The sequence below is a fragment of the Scyliorhinus torazame genome, chromosome 13, assembly GCF_047496885.1.
Source record: "Scyliorhinus torazame isolate Kashiwa2021f chromosome 13, sScyTor2.1, whole genome shotgun sequence".
NCBI lineage: Eukaryota > Metazoa > Chordata > Chondrichthyes > Carcharhiniformes > Scyliorhinidae > Scyliorhinus > Scyliorhinus torazame.
In genome coordinates, this window is record NC_092719.1 from 50,034,675 (window position 1) to 50,059,147 (window position 24,473).

A 24,473-nucleotide genomic window follows, 5' to 3' on the forward strand; every position below is an offset into this window, starting at 1 on the left:
TGTTCCTTGCTGCATATGCGTATTCTCTGGAGCACAAACCAGGTACGCAGATAGCAAATGCCGACGCACTGAGCCGATTGCCTTTATCAACCGGCCCCATGTCGACCCCCACGACCGGTGAGGTGGTTGCAACCCTAAATTTTATGGACACCTTGCCTGTCACGGCATCACAGATCCGTGAGTGGACCCAGACGGAGCCAGTCCTGTCAAAGGTTCGGCACAAAATCCTGTATGGTGGGCAGCATAGACAGCTCCCAGGCGAGTTGCGGGCATTTTCCTCCAAGCTGTCAGAGTTCAGCGTGGAAGACGGCATCCTCTTGTGGGGGACGCGTGTGATTGTCCCGGAAAAAGGCCAGGAGCTGATATTATCAGACTTGCACAATGGGCATCCGGGCGTGACCAAGATGAAAATGTTGGCCCGGAGTTATGTCTGGTGGCCAGGCCTCGACACCGACATTGAGAAGGTGGCTCAAAACTGCTCCATTTGCCAGGAGCATCAGAAGCTTCCGCCGGCCGCGCCCCTACATCACTGGGAATGGCCAGGGCGGCCTTGGGCACGCTTGCATGCAGATTTCGCAGGCCCTTTTCAGGGATCCATGTTCCTTCTACTAATTGACGCCCAGTCCAAATGGCTGGAAGTGCATAAGATGCAGGGGACAACGTCCTGCGCAACAATTGAAAAGATGCGTTTATCGTTTAGTACGCATGGCCTCCCCGAGGTGCTGGTCACGGATAATGGCACTCCATTCACGAGTGAGGAGTTTGCTAGGTTTACAAAGATGAACGGCATCCGCCATATCCGCACTGACCCTTACCACCCGGCTTCAAATGGGTTGGCAGAGCGTGCAGTGCAGACATTCAAAAGAGGCCTAAAGAAGCAGTCTTCCGGATCCATGGACACGAGACTGGCTCGCTTTTTGTTTACGTACAGGACCACCTCCCATGCAGTGACTGGGGTAGCTCCTGCAGAACTCCTAATGGGCCGGAGACTCCGCACCCGCCTTAGTATGGTTTTCCCAGACATTGGCGCAAAAGTACGCCGCACACAAGAACGGCAGGGACCGGGATTGTCTCGGCATCGTCCGATTCGGCAGTTTGCGCCCGGTGACCCAGTATTTGTGCGGAATTTTGCTGGTGGTGCCCAATGGGTTCCTGGTGTAATCTTTCGCCAGACGGGCCCTATATCTTACCAGTGCAAGCACAGGGTCGTCTCCAGCGAAAACATGTAGACCACATGTTTTCCAGAAGATCATCCCCTCAAAAGATTCCCCGCCCCCGGAGCTCATTTCAACAGCCGCAAAGACCAGAGACAAGGGAAGGTAGTCCTCAAAATCTTCCACTGGTGCCTCACTCGAAGCCTGCGCAGGTCGTTACGGGACCAAATGGAGATAGAGACGCTGACATGACGGAGGCAGCAGACTCTGACTCCGAGATGGAGACACAGGATGCATCAGAGGGGGAATCCTCGGGTCCACGGGCCGTGGATGCACAACCGCGCCGTTCATCACGGAAGCGCCGGTCTCCGTCTCGTTACACGCCGCCTGATCCAGCGCCGCGTGAAAATGGCGTCCGGCCTGCGGCCAAACGAGTCCGACGCCTTCCTTTGCCATGGTCTTCGGTGGATTCCTTGGACTTTGGGGGGGAGGGATGTTATAACCTGCCTACTTACGATTGGCTGGGGACTAATGTCTATCCCACAATCCTGTGGGAGTATGAACTTCCCTAATGAGGGGGGCGGAGAAACTCCTAGTATAAATAAGCTGGCCAGTTCAGGAACCAGCAGGAAGAAGAAGGTAGCAAGGGAAGTTACTGCTACTGTTAGGTATATATTGTTATAGTAAATAAATGTTATTATTTTGTATCCTTAAAACTCGTGCTGGATTCTTCGTGGCCCTTACAAAAGATAGCAAAGAACAACAAACGGATAAACGAGAGAATAGGAGAGAAGAGGATAATGCCATGTGAACATGGCAATATGTTGCACACCAATACGTATAGCGAGTTTGAGACGGTGCTACATAACTTATAGAAAGCCCTGTAGGTACAAGTCAGACATGGCGGAGTCTATAAATTTGAGATAGGAGCCCAATACTTTTCAGAATGCATCCAATTTAGAATGGAGAATGCAAGTTAGGGATACATACCACGATAATCTTATGCCAATTCTGAATTGAAGGATAATTATCACTAGTCAATGAACAAAGGATTTTCTTCCGTGCCGCAAAGGTTAGGGTGTTATACAGCCTTTTTTCATTAGCGCCAATGATTCTCCCATGTGGGAGTCGCAAAATTAGGAATAAAGGATCAAATTCTAATGCTGTACTGAATATCTTCTCAAGCTCTTCCAGACCAGTAGGATTGAATTTTGCACAGGGCCACGTACCATGTATGTAGTCACCCTCGAACGACCTTGCACTTTTGGCACAATGAGGATATACCTGTGTCTCAAACATGGGGTGATATACAAATGGTGCAATATTTTAAATTGAGTCTCTTTCGTTCTATTACAGACGGAAACTTTATTGGCATATCCCCATATATTAGCCAAGGTCTCCTCATCAATCCTGACTGCAACAAATTTTCCCAAGATCGCAGCGGTTCTAATATACTCACACAGAATCTAGAACACAGTGTCATAAAATTTACTAATTAAATGTTTATTATGCTTTGCTTAAATCACGATTTTCTCCATCAGGGAGATTGAAGAGTCAAGATATATAATTGTCTTATTAAGGATAAAGTTTCTTAATTTACAGATATTTGAAAAAGAGTACCTTGGGATATCAAATTGTTGGCACAGCTGCACAAAAGATGACAAAGAAGCATCACTGAACATAACGCCCAGCCTACAGCTGCCTCCAACTCTCTAGATATCAAATCCATGGTCCATAAGACCTGGTGGGAAATTCAGGTTGCTCTGAATGGGAGAGACAGTGGAAGTTAATTCTAATCTTCCTTCCAACTGACGGACCGTCCTCCACCCTCTAAAAGTGTTGATAATTATAGGATTCTCACACTTGGCAGACACAACCTTAAGATTCCTGTAGGACAACAGGCCTTGTAAGGGCAACACAGACTGGTCTGCTTCAATGTTGAACCAAATGGAAGGGTGTTTTTTTCTGACCCAATCACTTATAAACCTAGAATGTGAGGCTACTTAAAACATTTTAATATTCAGCATCACTAACACGCCCTACCCAAAGGGACCCCCCCGCCCCACCCAGAGACCCTATAACAGACCACCCCAGAAAAGGAACCCCTGTCTGGTAACTGGAGAACAGTCTAGAAGATAGGGAAAGTGAAAAAGTATTACAGGTGTAACACTCACCTGGAAGCACCATGTGTCCATTCCAGGAAAGAGAATGGCTGTGATCCCTCAAATCCTCCAGCTGCAAGCCATTCATTCATTTCTGGCAGCAGGCTGTGATTGACAGTTTCCACAAAACATCTGTGAGCTTTGCTTCATTCATTTTCTTCACTCTAGGTGCCGTAACCTTAATGTTTCCAAACTTCAACCACATCAAAGAGAGTTAAGTGCAATCTAATCAAGCCCCTTCACTCTTTAGAGATTTGAGTGATGAACTGGAAATTGACCGTACTTAACTCTCTTTGATGTGGTTAGTGTTTGTAGACATTGTGGTTGCAATTTGGGGCCTCTGCAGGGAATACTGCACCAAGGCCACACATAGTCCCATTTCCTGCACTGAGGAGATCCACTCACTGGAACTCCTCAGTGCAGGAAGAGATTGGAAATCTCTTGATCCCCTGGCCTCACCCCTGACCCCCAAAAGCCGTAGCTCACCTATAAGGGGGTCCTTGGTCTCCCTCACAACCCCACCTCACAGGCACAGGGCACCCCCTGGCCTGATCCCTGGCACAGGAAAAATGCCAGCCTGGCACCTTGGCAGTGCCCTGCCAGCTGGCAGTGCTATCTGGGCACCTTGGCAGTGCAAGGCTGGCACCTAGTCTGCAGGTGCCATGGTGCAAGGCTAACGGTGCCAGGTATCTGCAGCCTCCATGCCTCTTGGAGACCACCACAAGTGATGTTTCATCTGGTTCCTATTTGTGGGGACCAGCACTGAACAGCGCTCGCCTGAGGTCTCCGAGGTGAAACGGTTACATCCCAATGCCTCGGGTAAATCGGGGAATGCATATTAGAGTGAGACCAGCTGTTTCAGATTTGCAAAATAGTGATCCTGCCCACAATGGGCGGCTTCAGATTGCAATGTCTCACGAGATCGCATTAGATCTCGCGAGCCGGTAGATCCCGAAAGAGGGACCTACCAGCCGTGCTGCATTGCCTTTCAGGCGCAATGCGGCCAGTAGATCACACTCAAGGTGATAAAAGGTGCACAGTGGGTTAGCACTGCGAGGTCCCAGGTTCGATCCCGGCTCTGGGTCACTGTCTGTGTGGAGTTTGCACATTCTCTCCGTGTTTGCGTGGGTTTCGCCCCCACAACCCAAAAATGTGCAAGCTAGGTGGATTGGACACGCTAAATTGCCCCTTTAATTGGAAGAAATGAATTGGGTATTCTAAATTTAAAAAAAAACAAGATGATAAAAGGTTTTGACAAAGTAAGCATGGAGCAGATGCTTCCTCTCGTGGGTGAAGCTAGAATGAGAGATCGTAGTTTTAGGATACGGTGTAGCAGATTTAAGCTCGAGATGAGAAAAAATTACTTCTCTCAAAGAGTCGTGAATCTGTGGAATTCACTACCCCAGAGTGCGGTGGCTGCCAGGTCTTTGAGTAAACTTAAGGAGAATAGTTTTCATTAGTTTTTTTTTTTCTTTTTTAAAAATAAATTTAGAGCAGCCAATTATTTTTTTTCCAATTAAGGGGCAACTTAGCATGGACAATCCACCTAACCAGCACATCTTTGGGTTGTGGGGGTGAAACCCACGCAGACATGGGGAGAATGTGCAAACTCCACACGGACAGTGACCCAGAGCCGGGATTCGAACCCGGGTCCTCAGCGCCGCAGTCCCAGTGTAGTTTTCATTAGTAATGGGTTAAAGTGTCATGGAGAACGGGCAGGAAAGTGGAGTTAAGGCCGACAGGAGATCAACCATGATCGTATTGAATGGCGGAGCAGACTCGAAGGGCTGAATTGCCTACTCCTCCTCCTAGTTCTTATGTTCTTAGGTTCTCTCAGCAGTCTAAGAAAAAAATACTTTCCTGAAAACTTACTAACTGTATTCAAAATCAAGCCAAGACCAGAGAATGCATAGCCTAGGAGAAGTCCAAATGCCGATTTCAGTCAAACACCATTGCGTTTGCATATTCTTTCATTCTGCTTTCTGCTCCAGCGGAAGTAGACTTGGAATTTACCTTCTTATCCTGCCCCCTAGAATGGAAGGTAATGGCAAACCAGCACCGGAAAGAAACTGCCAAGGAAACTACTGAGGGTGAAACATCAACAGATGATGAGGCAAAGACCTGGCTTCAGGCCGAGTGCACACGTGAATCGGTTATTGTTCAACCCCTCTGGAACGCAGTTACAATTGCCAATTGATCTCGAAGGTTTCTATCTTTGGCATTATGTGTCACCCTGTTTTATCAAGGACCTAAAAGGCCCAAAAGCCTGATCAAAATCTTCAAAGCCATTTTCAGTCAGCGAACAAACCTCTGGGAAAACTGGCTCCGGTACATCACCCACTGTTTTCTGAAAATGATAGGTGAGTCAAATAAATGGCAAATGGCATATAAACATTGGCAATTTAAAGTATCATATAACAAGTGCAAGGGCGTGATAAGGTTAACTTCATTTGATGTAGCAGTTCACAGGGTTTTTCACGAGCGTAATAGTTATTTGATGATCTTTGAGTGCTTTGCTTCTGCCATAAATGTTGAAAAGAGAAAAGTAACAAAGAATGATGTTTATGTTAATTTTAATTCAGGCTGTTGTCAATGTTCTAATTATCATCCCCGCATCATTTCGACCAGTGTCCTGAAAATTCCATTAGTAAGAATAAAGTTAAAAATATTGAGCAAAAACAGCTTCAGAAATCATTTATTTTAATGACTCACCGTGGATCCAGTTTGAACTCATATCTCCATGACTACTTAGCACTCCAGATCAGAAGAGAAACTAAATATGTTTTAACAGTGCTAGTATAAAATGATACGATCAACTTCAAATAGCAGAAACACTCCCTTGTACAATTCCTTCTCAAGCTGCTGCTTTTTATATTAACAATACCAATTAACCATGCATATCAAAATTTAGAAAACGTATTAAATGTATTATTTTCAGAGTACCAACTGATGCAGTTCTAGGGACTAAGTGGAGTGGAGTAGAAAATTAGTCCCAGTCCAAAACCAAATACATTATGCAAATAAAAGACTGTTGAATAACAAACAAAAAATCAATGATCTGCGCATATTACCAGTGATCTAAAAATTATTTATTGTGTAAATGATCAAAGGATATAATCAGGGCTCTGTTTAAAATGAGTTATGACATTATACATTATATATATTACCAGACAAACTGACTTTCAAGTCACGTTGATAAAACAGATGCCAATCTGCCAACCTGAAGGAGGCAATTTCTCTTTCGAGTCAACAGGTTTCTAATGTAATTAAATGAGGCTTGTTGCTGGACTAAGCCCTAACCTGCTAAAGTAGTCACAGCCACTGCTGGAAACAACAGAATAGCAATATAGGTAATAAGCGCCGACAAGCACATTAAGCAGCAGTCCATATGCACAGTCATCATCGCTGTTCAAAATTGACATTGCAGCTTGGTTTAAGGCACAAATGTCAACATTGTCAGTGGAGCTTAAACCCCTTACCTTGAGCAAACACTTTGGTTCATCTAGTTAGCTGTTTGCTGTGATCCTAGATTGTGCACTGCAAACAGACCCCTGTCACAATTATATTTAAAAGTCAGTAAGTCAGAATCAAAAATCCACAAGCACTTTATTTTGGCCTAGCTTCCAGGCATGTTACTATTAGGGATTATTAGAGAGATATTTTATAGTCATCTTGAAAGAGAAGGGGCTATCAGGGAATTACAGCATATGTACTCAAAAGCAAAGTCCTGTCTCGCAAAATTTGATTGACGAGATTACAAAATTAGGGAATGGTGGAAGCTATGGTGCATCAAATTAATCAAAAAGCCTTTGATAAAGTGCCCAGCAGAGGGCTGCCAAGTAAGGTTGCATCTTGTGGAATTGCGGGCAGATCTTAGTTTGGATAGAGAATTGGACGCAGTCAGGTATTGAGAGGTTTTTATTAATTGTAATGGTTCTGTGTGGGAGCTAACTATGAATGGAGTACCACAACGATCAGTCTGAGGGCGATTGCTCTTCACCTTCGACATAGTGCATTCGTTCAAATTCTCAAAAAGGGTTACTAAGACAATACATTAATAGACTGTAAATAATAGGAATTTGTTATCTCAACAAGTGAGAAAGAACTCATGCCCGTGTTGGAGAATCACTGGTACTGAGCTCATGATCGGAGATTGTTTTTGTTTTGTAACTGAGCAGCAAGAGCTAAAACAGAGGTAAGGCACTGATAGGAAAGCTTGTTGAATGAGGAAAAGTGCAAAGAAAATTAGATCTGTTAAAAGTGAACTCATGGTGGCTCTTTCCGAGGCGAAAATATTAGAAATATTTGAGGACAGTTGGAAGATAATTTGTTCTCAAGTCAAGTGGGGTATGTTGAGTTTTTTTTACTTTATACTATCATACAATGATAAATTGGAAGAATCAAGTTTTGTCTGTGTGGTCAAAATGACTGACAGTACAAGTGTATATATTGTGAAATAATGAAACTTCCCAATCTGTATCTGATCTTCCCTCAGTAATTTTTTGCCTGATCCTCATTCAGAGGCTTATGTGTGAAGGACATAAAAATACAATCAAAATCACAATGAGATGCTGTTATTAAATTCTTGGGTTATTCTATTGTATAAGTAGACTTAGGGCAGTATGAGACAACCTCCATATAAATAAAATGCTCAGGCCAATAGGATAAGTTATTGAACTCAATAAGATACCTTTGACCAATGTTTCTTTTATTCATTGTGAAAAGTGAGTGTAGCTGGCTCGGTCAACATGTATTCCCCATCCCTAATTGCCCTGGACAAAGTGGTAGCGAGCCACCTTCTTGAACACTGAAAACCATGTGGTGCAGGAACACTCACAGTGCTGGGATTTTGAACAAGTGATAATGAAGGAATGGCGATGTAGTTCCAGGTCAAGATGGTGTGTGACTGGATTTGTAATGGCTACAACGTGAAAGTCCATTATTGGTGACCTTTCTATTGACAAACCTGTTTTATAATTGTTATGATAGGGCGGCACGGTGGTGCAGTGGTTAGCACTGCTGCCTCATGGTGCTGAGGGCACGGGTTTGATCCCGGCCCCGAGTCACTGTCCGTGTGGAGTTTGCATCTTCTCCTCATGTCTGCGTGGGTCTCATCCCCACAACCCAAAAGATGTGCAGGTTAGGTGGATTAACCATGTTAAATTGCCCCTAATTGGAAAAAATAATTGGTTACTCTAAATTTATTTAAAAAAAGAAAAGAAATATATGTATAGAAATAGTCATTCACACCAGTGTGATCTTCCAGTTAGGCTGGCGGCGTGTTCCCACCGCGGGATTCACAGCGGCAAGAGGTGCATTCAACGGGAATCTCCGTTGACAAAGGCGGGGCCAGAAGATACTGTCACTCGCCATTTACGGACCTCATCCGTTGCCGCAAAGCACGCGGCAGATTACCTGGAAAGTCCCGCCTGTAGTCTGAGAATTGCTGTGGTCTCCACAATACCATTAGCGAAACCGCCTAATTCAGCCGGCACTGTGAGGCCTCATTCAAGAATTTAGGAGAACAAATCTTGGCAAACATAGTTCAATGTAACTGCAGCAAGCTTACAGCCGCCTCAACCTTTAGAGCTGTCATTGAGGCGTAGAAGTGATGTTCGTGAGCTGTGGAATTAATTATAGGTTGCCATGAAATATAACTGTGCCTTTTTTAGTTCCTTGTTTGTTTTAATGATGTTCCAAAGAAAACTGATTTTTACTGATGTTCTCGGGATTTCATCTTCAATTTCTTTCCCCATTTATTTTCTATTTTTTGTTGATGCTAAATATTTTTTAAAATGCACTGGGGAATAGAAATGACACAGGTTTAAAATAGGTAATAAAATCTGACTGCAATAATCTCTAACTATGGTAATCTAAATGCAGCATGCATTCCCTGCAATGAAATTGGGGAATCCTGCCTAATAATTTCCATTTCATTTCTTATTAAACAGAAGCTTCCACCTGTTTTGGCTGAAAGCTACTTAGACTACTGGGCGGAATTCTGCGTTCCTGAGGCTAAGTACCGACGGCAACAAAGGATGCGTGGGTGTTTCATGATGGGAAAATCGGCGCAAAGCCCTCACCAGGGGCGAAATTCTCCTACCCGCCCCGCCACATTTCCGCGCCGACCGGCCGGCGGGGGTCTCCGTAACACCGGCCGGTCAATGGGGTTTCCCATTGTGGGGCACCCCCACGCCGTCGGGAAACCCCCGAGCGCCGGCAGAACGGAGACTCCCGCCGGCGGAGAATGACGCCCCAGTTCCAGAACTGGTGAGGAGCTAGCACCGGTGCTGCGTGAAACACCCGTAGATCGCGCGGAAAGCGGCCGGAGAATCGGCGGGGCCTGGGCCGCGCATGCGCAGGGCTGACAAGTTGCACCAGTCGTGCCGGAAAATATGGAGAAAGCCGTGCTGGACTGCGTACCCGCCTACCTCGACCCCACACCCCGGGAACCCCCCCCCGCCCATTACTCCCTCCAGCCCTAGCAGAAGCCACCCGGCCAGCAGCACGGATCCCGGCCGAATGTGGCGGCGCTGGTCACTGTCCGCAGCTGGCACATTCTGACCATTGGGACCACACGTGGCCCCCGCAGTCGGGTACTCAGCCCAACGAGGGCGGTGCATCGCGGGTGGGCCGGCTGATGACGCAGCAATGGCGTTGCGACTGCGCACAACCCAATGTTGCCGGAAGCCATTCTCCGCCCGATCGCCGATCCCGATTTCGGCGTTGGGCTAGAGAAATATGTTTTCAATAATAAAAATATCTCCCTAATTTCTAGCCACCTCTCAGTTGTTTCATTCATGTCTGATGCCATTGTAACAGGATGATTAGCCTTGTTTTTAACAGGTGGCTCTTCAAAGTCATTTTCACTTTATTCTCCTTTCTCTTACTTCCCCCTCCCATCCCATTTGCCCTCTCGGCCAATTTCAGTCAGATGCTTTCCTCAGTCAGCTGCGCAGACTTGTGCATTTGGCTTAAGCAGCCTTACCGATTCCTCTGTGCCCACTCCTTGGTCAACTCAGTGTGTTTCAGCTGTGGATGAGATGCCCTTCTTCAGTCAGTCCAGCTGAAGTGCTACTTTAACCCTCAGAAATGCCAGACCATCAAAACTAGTTTCAAATTTGCATTGCTACGTTTACAATTGACGACTTCCGGGCTACAGCTACCCCTTCAAATAGGATACTGAATTGAGAATTTATTACCAAAGCATAATTTCATTAAATCACTTCAGACTATATTTTCCAGATAATTAATTCATGGCCTTTATCTTGGAGATTTCAATGAAGCAATTGGAAAAAATTGTGTCTGTCTTTGATTCTGCATGTTGAGAGCAGAATCTTCCACGCATGGATTAGAAGCATGGGTCAGACTAATTTCTAAGTCCCAACCCCCCCTCGAACGTTTAGGGCAGCTGCCTGGAAATTAAGAGGCCTCATCTGGAACTGGCATAATATTAAGGATGGTGACCAACTTCCAGTAAGAGGGCCTGCAACCTTGGAAGGAAAGCGGGCAACTCCAACCGCAGCGAGCGTGTGCCGTCATTGTAGGAGGGGGATGTGAGGGTGCCTTCACCTGGAGACCTGAAGAGGCTTGGAGCTCTGAGATCACCCAGGAGTGGGGAGACCACTCCACATGACAGTCAACGTCAACAGCCAAAGAAAAAAGAACAAAGAAAAGTACCTCTTCATTCACCTGAGGAAGGAGCAGCGCTCCGAAAGCTAGTGACATCGAAACAAACCTGTTGGACTTTAACCTGGTGTTGTAAGACTTCGTACCAAGAAAAGTACAGCTCAGGAACAGGCCCTTTGGCCCCCCCAAGCCTGCCCTGACCATGCTGCCCGTCTAAACTAAAATCTTCTCCACTTCCGGCGTCAGTATCCCTCTATTCCCATCCTATTCATGTATTAGTCAAGATGCCCCTTAAAGACGTCCCTGCTTCCACCACCTCCTCTGGCAGTGGGTTCCAGGCACCCAATACCCTCTGCTTAAAAAACTTACCTCGTACATCTCTTCTAAACCTTGCCCCTCGCACCTTAAACCTATGCCCCTTAGTAATTGACCCCTCTACCCTAGGAAAAAGTCTCTGACTATCAACTCTGTCTATGCCCCTCATAATTTTGTAGACCTCTATCAGGTCGCTCCTCAACCTCCTTAGTTCCAGGGAAAACAAACCAAGTTTATTCAACCTCTCCTCATAGCTAATGCCCTCCATACCAGGCAGCATCCTGGTAAATCTCTTCTGCACCCTCTCTAAAGCCTCCACATCCTTCTGGTAGTGTGGCAACCAGAATTGAACACCATACTCCAAGTGTGGCCTAACTAAGGTTCTATACAGCTGCAACATGACTTGCCAACTTTTATACTCAATGCCCCAGCCAATGAAGGCAAGCATGCCTTATGCCTTCTTGACTACCTTCTCCACCTGTGTTGCCCCTTTCAGTGACCTGTGGACCTGTACACCAAGATCTCTCTGACTGTCAATATTTTTGAGGGTTATACCATGTATATTCCCGACCTGAATTAGACCTTCCAAAATGCATTACCTCACATTTGTCCGGATTAAACTCCATCTGCCATTTCGCCGCCCAAGTCTCCAAATGATCAAAATCCTGCTGTATCCTCTGACAGTCTTCATCGCTATCTGCAATTCCACCAACCTTTGTGTCGTCCGCAAACTTACTAATCAGACCAGTTACATTTTCCTACAAATCATTTATATATACTACGAACAGCAAGGGTCCCAGCACTGATCCCTGCGGAACACCACTAGTCACAGCCCTCCAATCAGAAAAGCACCATTCCATTGCTACTCTCTGCCTTCCATGACCTAGCCAGTTCTGTATCCATCTTGCCAGCTCACCTCTGATCCCGTGTGACTTCACCTTTTGTATCAGTCTGCTATGGCCTTGTCAAAGGCCTTACTGAAGTCCATATAGACAACATCCACTGCCCTACCTACATCAATCATCTTTGTGACCTCCTCGAAAAACTCCATCAAGTTATTGAGACACGACCTCCCCTTCACGAAACCGTGCTGCCTCTCGCTAATATGACCACTGCTTCCAAATGAGAGTAGATCCTGTCTCAAAGAATTCTCTCCAGTAATTTCCCTACCACTGATGTAAGGCTCACCAGCCTGTAGTTCCCTGCATTATCCTTGCTACCCTTTTTAAACAAAGGAATGACATTGGCTATTCTCCAGTCCTCAGGGACATCACCTGAAGAGTGAGGATCCAAAGATTTCTGTCAAGGCCTCAGCAATTTCCTCTCTTGCCTCCTTCAGTATTCTGGGGTAGATCCCATCAGGCCCTGGGGACTTATCCACCTTAATATTTTTCAAGACGCCCAACACCTCATCTTTTTGGATCTCAATGTGACCCAGGCTATCTACACACCCTTCTCCAGACTCAACATCCACCAATTCCTTGTCTTTGGTGAATACTGATGCAAAGTATTCATTTCGTACCTCGCCCATTTCCTCTGGCTCCACATATAGAATCCCTCCCCTGTCCTTCAGTGGGCCAACCCTTTCCCTGGCTACCCTCTTGCTTTTTATGTACGTGTAAAAAGCCTTGGGATTTTCCTTAACCCTATTTGTCAATGACTTTTCATGACCCCTTTTAGCCCTCCTGACTCATTGCTTAAGTTCCTTCCGACTTTCCTTATATGTCACACAGGCTTCATCTGTTCCCAGCCTTCAAACCCTGACAAATGCCTCCTTTTTCTTTTTGACGAGGCCTACAATATCTCTCGTTATCCAAGGTTCCCGAAATTTGCTATATTTATCCTTCTTTCTCACAGGAACATGCCGGTCCTGAATTCCTTTCAACTGACATTTGAAAGCCTCCCACATGTCAGATGCTGATTTACCCTCAAACATCCGCCCCCAATCTATGTTCTTCAGTTCCCACCTAATATTGTTATAATTAGCCTTCCCCCACTTTAGCACATTCACCCTAGGACCACTCTTAGCCTTGTCCACCAGCATTTTAAAACTTACTGAATTGTGGTCACTTTTCCCGAAATGCTCCCCTACTGAAATTTCTACCACCTGGCCAAGCTCATTCCCCAATATCAGGTCGAGTACAGCCTCTTCCCTTGTTGGACTATCTACATATTGTTTTAAGAAGCCCTCCTGGATGCTCCTTACAAACTCTGCCTGTCCAAACCCGGAGCACTAAGTGAGCCCCAGTCAATATTGGGGAAGTTAAAGTCTCCCATCACAACAACTCTGTTGCTTTTACTCCTTTCCAAAATCTGTCTACCTATCTGCTCCTCTATCTCCCGCTGGCTGTTGGGAGGCCTGCTGCAAACCCCCAACATTGTGACTGCACCCTTCTTATTCCTGATCTCTACCTATATAGCCTCGCTGCCTTCTGAGGTGTCCTCCCGCAGTACAGTTGTGATATTCTCCTTAACCGGTAGCGCAACTCCTCCACCCCTTTTACATCCCCCTCTACCCCACCTGAAACATCTAAATCCTGGAATATTTAGCTGCCAATCCTGTCCTTCCCTCAACCAGGTCTCTGTAATGGCAACAACATCATAGTTCCACCACTGATAGTTGCACCACTGGGAGGTTTAAAACAGAAGGCCTTGTGGTCCCAGGCCAGCACCTCCCCCTGAGCTTGGCCATCTATGAGGTGCTTGTCCACAATCGGCACACAAATGGGCATCTAATTATGCAGATTGGCTACAAGGCGGAATAGCCTCCAGGCAATCTAGGAGGGGCATTGTTCAAAAATTAAAACCAGATCTTTCAGTGATGAAATTAGGAAAAACTTCGACATGCAAAGGGCGGCAGATGTTTGAAACCTTCATTTGCAAACAGCAACTGATGTTGCGAAAAGGGTTAATTTCTGGTCTGAGATTGGTAGATTTTTCTTCACCAAAGGTATGAAAGGATTAGCACAAAGGGACAAGTAAATGGAATAAGGTTACAGATCAGCCATAATCTCATTGAATGGCAGAACAGGCTTAAAGGGCAAAATGGCCTATTTCTGTCCTTATGTATATTATGTGCGTACATCATGGGACAATGCAACTTGGGATCTGTGAAGACCAGAGAGAATTAATACGTTTTCAGGTTGGAGTAAGAAGAAAATTGTTTATTCCGGATCTATCAACCAGAAATAAAGTCTGTGTGTTTATCGATGAAAATCAATTATAAAAATCCATTTTAATCATCCCTAACCATAGAAAATAAGCAATCAGTTAGGTACATTTTGAACTTCAGAAAGCATTGTTTAAGGAGGAAGCAGCTTATTGAGAGATAATGACATTTGGATGCTTTCAGCTCTGGTTTTGTAATACCAACACAGATGCTGCAAATCTGAAATAAAAACAGAAGCTCCTGGAAATACTCAGCTGAACACCAAGTTTTTATGATCAGTCATGGGTCTGTTCTTCTCCACAGAAGACGGTACATAACACCAGACAGCAAGGGAGAGAGAGAGAGACAGATGTGGGTAAACACTGGTTTGCCAGCTTACATATAGAATCATAGAACTAACAGTGCAGAAGGAGGCCATTCAGCCCATCGAGTCTGCACCGGCTCTTGGACAGAGCACCCCACCCAAGCCCACACCTCCACGCCATCCCCACAACCCAGCAACCCCACCCAATACTAAGGGCAATTTTGGACACTCAGGGCAATTTATCATGGCCAATCCACCTAACCTGCACATCTTTGGACTGTGGGAGGAAACTGGAGCACCCGGCGGAAACCCACGCACACACGGGGAGAACGTGCAGACTCCGCACAGACAGTATTGAGAGGAGGAGGAACTGGAGAAGCAATTTTTGACATCCCTCGCCATCAGAAATGAAGAGACCATTAAGCTACCTGGTGACAAAGAATAAGCATCAACGACCCGCATGTCCTACAACACTCAGCACTATAGAGAGAGTGGCCAACTCCAAACAACATCAAGTGCTCCACTCAATTGATTGCACGTCTTGACCATGGTTGTGCAGACTCTAGATTACAAGATGTCCACTGCCTTACATAGAATTACAGATAATGTAAGCCTTGGCCCAGAGATCTGCACCAAATTGCTCTCCAGCACATTGATAGCAGTGAAATATGAAGGGGGAGTGGTTCACTTTTCAACTGATTCCTCCTGCTCCTCAGTCGGTACGTAACATGCCGACTTGACACTTGATGGGTAAATCTGCATCTACATAGGTGCAGGTGGAACAGTCTTTGGTGGGGCCCCATAGGATCCTTATCTTCTGACATGGATCCACAGGTGCACCGATGTGGGTTTTCACTAATAAGGGTGTTTCTGTCATCCGAGGCAGCAATATGAGCAATCGGTGCTGCATTCTCCTCATCATCATCTTCTTCCTCAACTTGTCCCCCTCCTCACAAGTATTCAACTAGGATCTGAGCCTTGCTTTTCTTGCAGGTTCAGACCGCACTGTGCCACGTTGTGCAGAGGGCAGCCTCCAAAATGATTCTGGGCCCCTGGCTGTGCACTGAGGGTGCTTTTGGAATTGTCCAAGGGCCTGAAGAGCATCTTCATCATGTTAATGGCTTGTTCAGGGACACTGGTTCATGGACAGCACGGTAGCACAGTGGTTAGCACAGTTGCTCCAGGGTCCCAGGTCAATTCCCGGTTGGGTCACTGTGCGGAGTCTGCACGTTCTTCCCCTGTCTGCGTGGGTTTCCTCCGGGTGCTCCGGTTTCCTCCCACAGTCCAAAGATATGCGGATTAGGTGGATTGGCCATGCTAAATTGCCCTTAGTGGCCAGAAAATGTTAAGTGGGGATACTGGGTTATGGGGATAGGGTAGATACGGGGGCTTTGTAAGGGCCGGTGCAGACTCGATGGGCCGAATGGCCTCCTTCTGCACTGTAAATTCTATGATTTTATGACTTCCTTCGTACTGCTTCCAGAGGTAATTAGTTGATTTCCTCAGGTTTTAAATGGGTATACATTTTGTTTGAACAACCAGCCGGTAAACGTGCTTTAAGGAGTATAGACTTTCATAGGATGAAAACATCATGATTGCTGATTCTTACACACAGAATAGAGCAGAATATTCCTGGGTGTTGTGGGGTGCTGTGATTGCCATTTAGACAGGCTTCATGTGTGACGAAGTTGACAATAGCCTGCCCTGGTGAACAAGCCATTAGTTAACTGTCTCATACATTAGTGTGCCTCAGTCTGTGGGAACCTGTCAAGCATCTCCTGCAGAGCCCTGGAAGGAGCGCGAGGCAAAGAGGATGAGGACAGTGGTAAATCATGGCAGCAGGTCTTGTATCAGCAGGCTACCAATGTCTGCCACCACCTGACATGACACCCTGAGCCTCCTGAGACAATGGTGTTCTGACATGTCGTGACAGCTTAGAGTCAAGGAATCATAGAATTTACAGTGCAAAAGGAGGGCATTCAGCCCATCGAGTCTGCATCGGCCTTAAGAGCACACTACTTAAGACCATGCCTCCACTAAGTGACCCCATCTAACCTTTTGGACACTAAGGGCAATTTAGCACGGCCAATCCACCTAACCTGCACATCTTTGGACTGTGGGAGGAAACCGGAACACCCGGAGGAAACCCATGCAGACACAGGGAGAAAACTCCACACAGTCAATCGAGGCGGGAATTGAACCCAGGACCCTCGAGCTGTGAGGCAGCAGTACTAACCACTGTGCCACCATGCCGCTTACACTCTGCCTGCCTGTGTTGTGGGTGTGGGCTGCACCTCCCCTGCTCATCCCTTCTCTCCTGTGCAGCAGCAGGTCTGTAATGAGGAGACTATTACTGTTCCAGTTCCTGCTGGCTCGCTTCCCACTTCTGCTGGTCACCTCGGTCCTCATCTGAGTTCCAGAAGGAAACTGCATAAGTGGCACTCTCGTTGTTCTGATCAATAACAGCTCTAAAGTGGAGATCAGACAGACAACCTCCAAATTTCTGATAGTTACCCCTAGCATTGTGAAAGTAACTTTTCGGAACAAACACTGTGAACAGAGCCTTTCACACAATCAGGGAAAAAAACAGCTGTGAGATTTCAGTATTTATTGCAAAATCTCCCTGTTACATTGTCAACTCCTATAGGCATTGAGTTCTCGCAGTGCTCTTTCTGGCAAGTTTCTGGAAGCTGGGGAAAACCGTAAACCCACAGGTACATTCCAAAAGCCATGTTAGTATTGCTGGAATTGAGTGATTAATAATCCATCAAAGCGATTGCTTGAATACAGCCTAACCTGCTGCCATTAAAGGCAGAAGTCAGTGAGTTGGAGACAGTTACAAATTTGGTTGACTTTTTGTTAAAGTCATCCAGACTTGAAAGGTTAGTTCCCTTCTCTCTCCACAGATGCTGTCAGACCTGTCTCAAGCCAGGACAGTTGGTAGGATTTCGCAGGCCAGATGGTGGGGGATGAATGTAATGTGACATGAATCCCAGGTCCCGGTTGAGGCCGCACTCATGTGTGCGAAACTTGGCTATAAGTTTCTGCTCGGCGATTCTGCGTTGTCGCGGGTCCTGAAGGCCGCCTTGGAGAACGCTTACCCGGAGATCAGAGGCTGAATGCCCTTGACTGCTGAAGTGTTCCCCGACTGGAAGGGAACATCCCTGCCTGGTGATTGTTGCGCGATGTCCGTTCATTCGTTGTTGCAGCGTCAGCATGGTCTCGCCAATGTACCACGCTTCGGGACATCCTTTCCTGCAGCGTATGAGGTAGACAACGTTGGCCGAGTCGCACGAGTATGTACCGCGTACCTGGTGGGTGGTGTTCTCACGTGTAATAGTGGTATCCATGTCGATGATCTGGCACGTCTTGCAGAGATTACCATGACAGGGTTGTGTGGTGTCGTGGTCACTGTTCTGAAGACTGGGTAGTTTGCTGCAAACAATGGTTCGTTTGAGGTTGCGCGGTTGTTTGAAGGCAAGTAGTGGGGGTGTGGGGATGACCTTGGCAAGATGTTCATCGTCATCAATGACGTGTTGAAGGCTGTGAAGAAGATGACGTAGTTTCTCCGCTCCGGGGAAGTACTGGACGACGAAGGGTATTCTGTCGGTTGTGTCCCATGTTTGTCTTCTGAGGAGGTCGGTCCGGTTTTTCGCTGTGGCGCGTTGGAACTGTCGATCGATGAGTCGAGTGCCATATCCCATTCATACGAGGGCATCTTTCAACGTCTGTAGATGTCTGTTACGCTCCTCCTCGTCTGAGCAGATCCTGTGTATACGGAGCGCTTGTCCATAGGGGATGGCTTCTTTAATGTGTTTAGGGTGGAAGCTGGAGAAGTGGAGCATCATGAGGTTATCCACTTTAATGTGTTTAGGGTGGAAGCTGGAGAAGTGGAGCATCATGAGGTTATCCTTCTTTAATGTGTTTAGGGTGGTACGGATAACCTCATGATGCTCCACTTCTCCAGCTTCCACCCTAAACACATTAAAGAAGCCATCCCCTATGGACAAGCGTTCCGTATACACAGGATCTGCTCAGACGAGGAGGAGCGTAACAGACATCTACAGACGTTGAAAGATGCCCTCGTATGAATGGGATATGGCACTCGACTCATCGATCGACAGTTCCAACGCGCCACAGCGAAAAACCGGACCGACCTCCTCAGAAGACAAACATGGGACACAACCGACAGAATACCCTTCGTCGTCCAGTACTTCCCCGGAGCTGAGAAACTACGTCATCTTCTTCACAGCCTTCAACACGTCATTGATGACGATGAACATCTTGCCAAGGTCATCCCCACACCCCCACTACTTGCCTTCAAACAACCGCGCAACCTCAAACGAACCATTGTTTGCAGCAAACTACCCAGTCTTCAGAACAGTGACCACGACACCACACAACCCTGTCATGGTAATCTCTGCAAGACGTGCCAGATCATCGACATGGATACCACTATTACACGTGAGAACACCACCCACCAGGTACGCGGTACATACTCGTGCGACTCGGCCAACGTTGTCTACCTCATACGCTGCAGGAAAGGATGTCCCGAAGCGTGGTACATTGGCGAGACCATGCAGACGCTGCGACAACGAATGAACGGACATTGTGCAACAATCACCAGGCAGGAATGTTCCCTTCCAGTCGGGGAACACTTCAGCAGTCAAGGGCATTCAGCCTCTGATCTCCGGGTAAGCGTTCTCCAAGGCGGCCTTCAGGACCCGCGACAACGCAGAATCGTCGAGCAGAAACGTATAGCCAAGTTCCGCACACATGAGTGCGGCCTCAACCGGGACCTGGGATTCATGTCACATTACATTCACCCCCCACCATCTGGCCTGCGAAATCCTACCAACTGTCCTGGCTTGAGACAATTCACACCTCTTTAACCTGGGGTTACCCCATCTCTGGATCTGTAAAGATTTAATCACCTGCTAATGCTCGCATTCCTAGCATTGTTTGGCATCTTTGAATTTGTCTATATATGTGTTTCTGGAACAGACCTCTGCATTCACCTGAGGAAGGAGCAGCGCTCCGAAAGCTAGTGACATCGAAACAAACCTGTTGGACTTTAACCTGGTGTTGTAAGACTTCGTACTGTATTAGGAAGGATGCTGATAAGAGGTTAGATTGGAAGAGCCAACGGTCAGAGATCACAGAGGCCTTTTGTCTTCATCTAGTTGACAGATGCAACAGCCAATTTGAACAAAAACAGCAAATGAATGAATGAGTAGGTAATCAGAGGACAGAGGGATAATGAATGTGCCATCCTCTTAAAAAAAGGAGACAGGCTTGGAATTATAGGCTGATTAGTCTTTCTTCAGTTGATGATATAGGAGGGTGAAAAATACAGGGTGCACATACGAAGCATTTAAGAGAAGAATGTGTTAATCAGGATCATGTAGCACAATTTTGTAAAGGCAGGTCTTGTCCAAATTTACTGAATTCTTTGAAGAAGTGATTGAGGTGGCTTGTATGGATTTTCAAAAATATAAGAGACTTATAGCATAGAGTCCGAGGGAAAGATAAGTGGAAAAATAGCTGGAGAGTGAGAAGCAGATAAACGGCGGTTTCTCGAATTGGAAAGGTGTTGTGCATGGAGAACCTCAAGGACTCTCCCCGGCAGCTGCTTTTTACCACATGATCTCCGCTTGAGGAAAATCAAAATTTGACAATGGCACCAAAGTGTGGGGAATAGCAAATTGCAATATGAAACGTGGAAGTATACAGAAGGATGGATGGCTAGGTGACAGATAATGCTCATTGTAGAAAGAAATGTGAAGTGATATTTTGGAAGCATGAGCAAATAAGGGAAATAGAATTTAAATGATGAGATTGCAAATGGAGTATAGGGCCCGAGGGGTATTGGAGTGCCAATATATGTTCATGAAAAATAGCAGCACAAAGAAAAGGCAAATAGAGTCCTTGGTTTTCTTTCGAGAAAAATAGCATGCATAACTAGGAGATAAACCTTCTTACTAAACATGTGCAAAGTCTTGGTAAAGACTCTTATGGAACACTGGGCGAAAGTTTGGGTGTTTCAATGTGTAAGAAGGATATAAAAGTAAAGAAAAACTGCAGTGAGGATCCATTATTAATTTTTCTGGGGTGATGGGTTACAATGTGAAACGATTGCTGAGAAATTGCTTGAAGTGGAGCCAAGTTGATTAGGTAATTAAGACTATGAACATATGATTGAGTAAATGGTGGTGATACAGTAACAAAGAGGGAGCAAATTAATATAATTACAAAAATAATTTAAAATGCAGATCAGAAAATAGATCCTTACACAGATGACAGCTCGAATGCGGAATTCAGTTGGTAACAAGAAATGTGCATCTCTAATTTTTGCTTTGTTGTGCTTTGAGGTGTAACACCTTGAGGTGTTAGACTTTTGAAGTGTGTTTTGTCTGAGGCTAAACTTATGACACCTCTGAAAGCAGTGACAGGGAAATATGCAAGGCACAAGACCTTTAATTATGCAGATTTAAAAAAAGTGAGTTTAAAATGTTTGTATCAGCTGCCCTTAAAGTTTCGCCTACATTAGCAATGACTGGGGCTTCTTTGGCCCTTCTTTTGGGAGGGGAAGGATGAGTCAATAGCGCTATGAAGATTGGTTGTGCCGAACTTACTGGCCCATTCTCATTACCCATCTACCAGTAACCATTCCCACTGGGGCAAAACATAAACAGGACAGGCAGGAATCTCATTAATCTGTGCAAGTCGGGTTCCTATCGTGTCAATAGGACACTAGCACCATTATTAGACACACTATTATGGTGAATACATAGAGTGTACCTTTCCAGTGCTATTGGAAAGTACAGGTCAGAAACGGATATGCCTGATGGTATTTAAAGGGGCAGTCAGTTCACTGTTATCCATCTAGAGACCCTTTTCTTTTAAAATGTATAATTTTTGGCATTTTTCTTTTGCTTTCCAACTATTTTTTTGGAACCGAAGGCTGGGTGTTGTACCGTCAAACTACTGTGATATTGGTCGCTCCTGTCATGATATTCAAACACACACATCATGATGGACACACTAATAGGCAAATCAGAGTACGCAACACCACAACCAATCACATGTGGTGTTGGGTGTTCTGACACACAGATGAGCCAACACAGTTGCATATGGTACAACGCTTCTTTATTTAAACTCACTATTTACAACTTGGTCTTTGCACTCTGCACGTGGGGGGCTCCCTGCTTGTGGTGTTTCAACAGCTCTGTCTTGTTTCCTTCTCCCCAGACCTACTGACCTCCAGGTGTCGTGCTCCTGCTTTTTATGTGGTTGGTGTTCTTGTCTGTGATTGGTTGTGGTGTTGCGTACTCTGATTTGCCTATTAGTGTGTCCATCATGATGTGTGTGTTTGAATATCATGACAGCTCCTTCCTGGCTGCGGGAATAAAAGACGCGAGAACAGGGTTCTGCAACATGCTGCAGTTATCAGCTACATGTCCCTTGCCCATAATTTGACAAATTGCCCTTTTCCAGGTCCATCCCGTGATTTGGTCCCTACTTCTCCAGAGATGGTGGCTGATTACCCTTACAGAGAGGAACAAGAATAGTGAAATCCAAAGACGACTCATCCTCCAATCTTGCCAGCGTCAATACTTCCGCTGCTGCCGACTCAATGATCTCCTCGGCTTCCACTTCCTCCTGAGTGAAGGATTGCAAGAAGGTTGTTCAAACCCCTGGATCTTCTGACGAGTGTTGTGAACTATTTTGTCCCGTGGATAGAGTAGGAGTGAGTTGGTTGTTGGTTCATGTAAAGGGTTATGAAGCAGTTTGATGTAGATTTAGACGGTGTGCAGGCTGAGCAAGAGAAGCTGGAGGTTGTGAACAGGATCAAAAGGTGTAAAAGAAAGCGGTGCAGTGTGAAAAAAAGTGAACGCATTTTGCAGTGTTTTTCAGTTGCTAACCAAGGAAAAGCAGAACGATCTTTCTGTCTGTTCTGCGGATGAAATTGTGATGAAAATGAGGAGGGGTTAGTGCAATTTCCTATTGTGATGGGAGGAGAAGCATATGGAATGGGGGAGAGAAGTGTTTGGAGTGCCCGGGGACGTGGTAGCGTTGAAGGAAGTGTTGTATCATGGTGTTACCCTGAAAGAAAAAGATTGCATGACATCATTCTCACCTTCGGTGTCCTGGTGAGGTAATTGAACTTCTGTCGACACTGCATCGATATCCAGTAGACTGGTGTTCACATTTTCATCTACCGTCTTCAGTGACCGAATGATTATCCTCCTCTGGGGCCTCATTTTGCTTCATCAGGCCATCACTGCTATATCACTGAATCTGCTGGAGACACTCTAGCACAGAAATCCCCCAAGTCGCGCAAAATATATATTTTAAAAATTAAATGCTATTCAGGGTAGACACAATTGCTGAAAGCACAGTCTCTAGTGGAGGAGTGACTCAGATTCCATGGACTCAGGAGTGATTACATTCCAGGGCTGACTGCAAAGTTTTGAAGCCAAGAGAACTCCTCAGTTTTTTGTTTTTAATTAATTGCATAAAAATGTATTAAAAGTAGTATTTTGTTTCGTGGAATATAAATAAAAATACAGGGAATACTTAGCAGATCAGACAGCAGCTGTAGAAATGAGTAAATAGGGTTAACATTTAAGGTTGATAACCTTTTGTCAGAGCCTGGGCTTCATGCTATAGAGATCCCTGAGTTCTGATGGAAGGTCATCAGTCCAATTGTCTTCCCTCCTGTTGCCTGATCGGCCAAGTGTTCAAGCACGGTATAATTTTATTTCAGTTTTCCTGCAGTTGCAGTGTTTTGTTTGATGTTTTTAAGCAGAGCTATTCCAGGGTTCCCGATGCATTAGCCAGTAAGCAGCAGAACCTTGCCTGCTCTGACCACTGTATGTGCTGTTAGTTGATCCCTGCTGGGGATGGTACAAATTACTTCGGCATCCCAAGTTAGTACAGGGCAGTTTAGCCAGATTCCAAATTCTCCTTGCTTCCCTGCTGGAAACGAATTTGTGCTGATTTAGCATTCATTATGATGGTGAAACTGTTTTTCTGCCATTTTAACACTGTGAAATTGATTTAAAACTTCTTGTGTCCACACGTACATGGTTAAATGTTGAAATCCAGAAATCATCTCTAGTGATTCCTTGCTCTTCCACCATGTGTGCTGTTGAGCCCTAAAAGATGGAAATCATAGAAATCATTGAATTGATGTAAAATTCCACTTTGTATACAGTTATTCTCCCTGTAGATGTACCTGAACAACATACGCTTTGTCGAAGGGGGCTGAACTGGGTTTTGAGCGTTGCACCATCATAAATGTTGCTGGCCCTGAAAGACTGATTTTACTTTTTGGGGTGTTAGGTTTCTTCGTTCCGGACTTCCGGTTGCGGCGATGCCCTGCTAGCCGCACGTTTCGGTGGCTCCAGCTCCAACGGACCTTCGGGCTCTTTTAAGAGCCCCAACGGGAAATTTTTGGGCGACGCAACCCGGTGTGGGGTGAGTGAATAAGGAGTCCCCCCCCCCCAACGAAAGAGGAAAATATCAGCGGCGGCGGCTGCAGCGCGAGGAATCGTCGACGAAAAGGACAGAAAGGGAGAAGACACAAGATGGCGACGGAGAAAGCCCAGGCGACATGGGGGCCCGAGCAAGACAAATTTCTGAGACGGTGTGTGGAGCTACTAAAGAGGGAGGTGCTGACCCCGATGCTACAGGCAATTGAGGGGCTCAAGGAGGCACAAAGGACCCAGGAGACA

The 24,473-nt window shown here is 45.9% G+C and overlaps 1 long non-coding RNA gene across 1 annotated transcript in view; it reads left to right on the top strand.

The window, feature by feature from the left end:
• The window catches only part of LOC140388006 (uncharacterized), a 54,714-nt gene that overhangs the window by 22,887 nt on the left and 7,354 nt on the right, over positions 1-24,473 (top strand). Inside the window, exon 2 of the long non-coding RNA XR_011934058.1 lies at positions 5,350-5,676. This is a non-coding gene — a long non-coding RNA (uncharacterized lncRNA). The remainder of the gene's footprint in view (positions 1-5,349; positions 5,677-24,473) is intronic.